Genomic DNA, 6,000 nt, shown 5'->3' with positions numbered 1-6,000 from the left:
GTCTTTCGGGATAGAATTGCACTGAATAGCCTGCAGTCAATGGCAGCTTAAATGGGTGGATGAGCTATTTAATTATTTTTCAGGTTCAAAAGATCTTGAAATGGTTGCCTATTGTATATTGGCAGCCCACTGACATATAGCAAAAATAAAAGCAAAATATCATACTTTTAGTGATCACAGTTCTGCAGTGTCAGATATGAATAACAGACCATGAGGCCAGATTCACCTCACTTATATTTTTGATATAGAAACGCATTTTTAGAAAGAAAATTAGAAGTGTGTTCAATTGGTAAAAAGAAGTTATACGGAACAATTGGCAGAAAATCTGAAAACAAGACTGAAAAGCAAATGATGAGTTTTCATAACCCTTTAACAGCAATAACGGAAACTCAACAAAAACCTGATGTGCCCATTTTAAATCAATAAGATCTATTTGTTTTTTAAGGCTCCATCACATAGGGGAAACGCTATCATGGCCTTGCTAATAACAGGGGTCATGGTGCCATGTAGAGAGCGACTTGTGACATCTGTTTGTAGACAAACAGAAATGTTGGACTAAGAAAAGAGTGCTCATGGCAATAATCTATGCATAAAAGAATAATAAAAAGAAATACTACTTCCTGAAAACAAAATCACATATTAGACAAAACATGTTTTCTTATGAAAAGATTGCTCATAACATTCTCAAAGATATTTGTGACTGTTTGAATGTGACATAATATGAGAAGAATGAGATCAAATTGTTCTTTAGAAAAACATTTTGTAATGCAAGCTACTGTAACATGTATGCAAAGGAAAATAAATGAAACAAAACTAGGAAAATTTCAGATTCGACCTCTTCCTATCACAGTAAATTTTTGGCTATGGCTTTTTCGATTTTATCATCCCTGATTCCAAGTAGCCATAACCTTTAAAATTTTCTGTTGAGATAGGAGGACTTTGATTTTCAAGGAATGTTTTTTTTTTTTTTTTTTTAACAATACTATTTGATGCACTATATGATGCACCACATTTGATTGACACTAAGGCCACTCAAATGTCCACTATCACTATAATGTGTAGTGGACATCTATGCCAATGCAATACAGTTTGCCCAAAAGATGCTAATACACAGAGCAAACTGCAGGTCCGGGTTAAGGAAAGGAAAATCTCTATTCCATTAGGCTTTCTAGTAAAAAAGCCCCAACTGCCTCAGAATTCCATGGTAGCCCATTCCAATGGAGACAATGTTCTCCAGGTTTAAAGGGCTACTCAAGGAAACAAGAAACTAAAGGGGTATTCGACTCAAACATGACTTTTGATATTTTGCTGCCCGTGCTGAGACTTCTTCTACCACTTCTCAGCTGCTGCTTTCTGCTGAAGACACAAAAATCTGTGTGTGAGCCTTTCTCTCTGTCTCCCACTCCTTCTCCTCCCTTCTGAGATGGCTGATGTAAACAAATCCCTGACTGGCTTCCTCTGCAACATTGTAGCTTATTTGTAATGCTGGGAGGAATGATCAGAGTGAGCTCATCAGCAACGTGACCTCAGATTAACCCTCCCAGCATTACAAAGAAGTTACAATGTTGCAGATAAAGCCAAACAGGGACTTTAAGGCTGTTATTGTCTTATTATAATTGACTTCAATAAATTGCATTAAAGTCTATGGAATAACGGACGTCATTTGCACACAGTGTATTAAATGACGTCTTTTGAGGCAGACATCAAATGACAATTATTCTAGGTCGTCTTTTGCAAACACTGGACGTTATTTTTTAGTTGTTCACACACAGTTCTTTTTTCACTGTCCTTTCACCATCTTTACTGTTAAATTCAAAGGACTTTCAATTAAAAACACACCCAAATGTACCAACAGGTGGCAAAATAATGGACGTTATTTTGGACTCAAAATGATGGACGTTATTTTTTTAAAAAATTATAACAGACATGAAAAAACGCTGAGGGAACATAGCCATAAGCTATTTATGTATCTCACTGTTGATGACAAACTAAAAAAAAAGTCATAGCTCTTAGAAATCAACAATAACAAACTGAGCAATAAGGCCCAAATTGGATTGGTCACTAAAAAGTTAAATATAAAAAAACCCCTCACAACATAATGACAGCATATAATAACACATCCATAAAGGAATATAAGAGATTCACATTTTTGTCACTTTTAGGCCATTTGAACTATCTGCACACGGTTAAATCAGCTATGCTGCTGGATAGAAGTCTATCGCCAGTTTTTCCATTCTTATAGATCATTATTATTCCTTAGACCTGGCTCCTTATAATGTACAGTCACCAGCAGTGAGTTTGCAGCTTCGCTTCAGGTTTAAATAAAGAATTGCATAGCGTTTTTAAAAATTCAAGTGAAGTCACAGAGAACGGTGACATTGAAAAGATAAGGTTTTGTGAAGGGACTGCACATTTAAAATCCCAAATAAAAAGGCAATTTGAAAGGAGCCGTACCAATAGAGACGGCAACAGATGGGCTCTGTAACAGTAAAGGGAAAAACATATTTTCTCATCAAACATAGTGGATTGGTTTTTTATACAACACTTTCAGGATTTCATTTATAATGAACTATTATGTTTATCCGCTGAAAGGTATTACAGGCAATAATACAATCAACTACCTCATGTTTTAAAATGTATTTTACCCACATACATTCCAATATAATGAAAACCATTCTGGGAGCTATAAAATCCAGGATTTCATATGGACTGGTTGGATTTTAATGGCTACTATGGATCATGAAAGCACAGTCAATGCAAAATTAATACTCTCACCGCACTCAATGTATTGCAAATTATTGAAGGGGCTGGGAAACCTAACACATCGGGTTTCATTACCAGAATCGGTCAGCATGTGATGTGTTCCAAAAATATTCTACATAAACGACAGAAAACCAAGTCATTTAGACAATCCTTCTTTCATGTAAGCGAACGATGACCCTGGGTGACTGTGAAAATTACATCTATAATCTCTGACTTTTCACCACCAAATATTTAAAGGGGAAAACAGCTTTCATTTTTCTCAACTTAACAAACATAACTTTTTTTTTTTTCACTAGTATGTGTGATATGTGTGCTCTTTTTTTGCAGGGCAAGTTGTAAATTTTATTGGACCCCTTATTTTACCATGTAATATATTACAAAGCCAGAAAAAAAAAATATTTATTGTGGAGTGAAACTGATGAAAAACTGTGATTGCACAATTTTGTAGGGCTATTATTTTTTCACATTTTCATTATTCTGTAGGACAGAATAATTACAGCAATACCAATTTTATTTTTCGGTACCTACAATCTGCCCCCCAACCGCTTGTGCCATCAGATAGCTGCTTTTAAACTTGCAGCTCTGTGTCAAATTGGAGTGGCCCAGAGTGTCTATTCCCTAGGCTGGCAACGCCTCTCCGTCTGCGACGCCTCTCCATTTCTCCTCTTCACCATTAGGAATGCCCCAGGCAGGATTTCTACCATTCATCCCCTGTCTGAACACTGCACATGTGCTGTGTCGATAAGGCCCATATGCAGTGTTCAGACAAGTGATAAAGAGGAGAAATCCTATCTGGGGCATTCTTAATGATACTGTCACAATCTGTTACAGCACCAATGGCGAAAACAAAGGAAACAGACACAACAGGGGACACACACCAACACTACACTGCCAGCACCTCGAGGCCAGCCTAGGTGCTGAAAGATTCCTTTTAAGGCTATGTTCACACTATGTAAAATAACGGCCGTTGTTTTCACCGGCCGGACTTTTGCGACCAAAACTACCGCCGTAGAATTACGATTGCACGGGCTAGTCGTGAAACTACGGCCATTGTTTAATCTTGATACCGAGCATGTTTATAAATGGGATGAAACAGGTCATTTACTTTAAATACTGCGCCCAGCCCGAGAAACCACTCAGAATTTTTTTTACATCAAAATCAAGTTTAATTCGGCAGATATAAGTTTTACGTTGGCGGCCGCATTGAAATCCACGGCCGTTGTTGCAGTATTACCGGACGGAAATTATTGACATGTTCATTTTTCATGTGGCCGTATAAACAACGGCCGTTATCTGATACGTAGTGTGAATTCAACAGCATTGCAGTCATTATAGGGGACCTCAAAACAACGGTCGTAGTTTTGTGGTGCAGACAACGGCCGTTTCTTTACGTAGTGTGAACATAGTCTAACTGTTTAAATGCAACTGTCAATTCTGACATAAGACATACAAATTCTTGTCACCGGTGGTTCAGTGGCCAGACCAGTTTCCTGCAGCCCAAGGCTTCTACCCTGGTTGCTGCCGTGGCATGCCTGTCTTCAATAGTCTGTAACAATCGAGTGCAGATTCAATGAATCAGCTAAAAGATTTAGCTGATGTGGGAGGCATACAATTTTAGCCATGTTGTTTCTTTGATACGTGTTGCCATGTTAATTTAAAACTCTGGGCATAATGTAAAAAATTGTCACTGCGTCACTGCCCACACTGCTGCGTCACTGCCAACAGTCCCCCGCCAGCCTCCTGTAGCTCCTGGTCATGCAATGCCACAACCTGTCTCAAGAATGCCCAATGAGCCAGTCAGTCCCTGAGGTGGGACATCTCCTGCTGGGTAGTAATATATGTAGACAGAAGCACTGCACTTCCAACAAATTAGATGCTCATAGAGAAATTTTTATTTACAGGAAAATAAAGTATTACAATGCAACCAGATCAAAGTACAGGGAAATAAAGCAAAAGGGCAATGCTACTGGCGGCGACGTTTCGGTCGTACTTTCGACCTTCCTCAGGCCAATGTAGCCATACTGTGAAGCAAGTGGATAGTATAGGGGATCTGGTGGTGTAGTAATGGCACATGTTGCTGGCAGAAACAGGAGGCCGTGTGGTGACCTCGTTCTGAACCGCAGCAATCCTGGCTGCTATTAATAGCCGCAGCAGTTAGCATGTGTGGTCCGATCGCTGTGCCCGCTAAAGAGCCATTTAGATTCAGCTGTCAAAGCTGACAGCTGAATCTTAATGGCTTTTTCTTACTTTCATTGGTGGTCTAGTGGGCGGATGCCCCCCCCCTGCAATGCGATTAAGGAGGGGTGATCCGTTCATCTTACCCAGAATTTTAAGCAGATTTGGACATGAATTCACTTTATCGGCTTAACTATGAAAACCCCAAACATTAACAAAGTTTTATTTCTAAATTAGATTGAAAAAAGCTAATATAGTGATGAGCGAGCATGCTCGTCCGAGCTTGGTACTCGTTTGAGTATTAGGGTACTTGATGGTACTCGTTACTCGGATGAGTGTCTCGCATTACTCGAGAAAATGGCTTCTTTTTTTTCTGTAAGTTTGGGCGCAATCAACATGCAGGAGACTCTTTGGTACATCCTGCGATCACGTGGGACTCATACATGTCGATAACAGCAATTGGTTGGCCAGATCAGATGAACCTGACATATAAAAATCTGGGCGGGCGGCGCTCGGCTCACATGCATGCTGGAAGAGAATAGGGACAGAGCTGCTGCTAGTCAGGGAGAGCATTAGGGAGGGAATTAGCGTTCCAGTAGGCAGGGATACTATAGAAAGAACCCAACAGCCCTTGTAAGGGCCTAAAATCTTTATTTTTTTGGATTACTCCAGACTGCTGGCTGGGACTTGCAGTGCAGCTACAACAATTTTAGCAGCACACTGTGGTGATTGGCTGCTGGCAGAAAGGGGACAGCAGGTGTTGCATACAGACCCCAAAGAAGTCCTCAGTACTATAATATTTTTGTGGCGGGTGCTGCTCCTGCTGTACATTGTATTGCTGTGATTTGTAGTACAGCTTCATAGAACCTCACTGCTCATTGTCCTGTGTAACGTGTGGCATACACCATATACCATCACTTACACACAGACTATACGACATCCTCCAAAAACTATTGTGACCAGCATATTTTCTTATTTCTTCATTTCTTAGTGCAGCCATTTCCAAGCTCACTGTTAATTGCCCTGTGTAAGAGGGTGGCATACACTATATAGCTGCACTTA

Source organism: Dendropsophus ebraccatus, chromosome 11, assembly GCF_027789765.1.
Source record: "Dendropsophus ebraccatus isolate aDenEbr1 chromosome 11, aDenEbr1.pat, whole genome shotgun sequence".
NCBI classification, from domain to species: domain Eukaryota; kingdom Metazoa; phylum Chordata; class Amphibia; order Anura; family Hylidae; genus Dendropsophus; species Dendropsophus ebraccatus.
The sequence above is the reverse complement of the archived record's forward strand: the minus strand, read 5'-3'. Positions refer to the sequence as shown.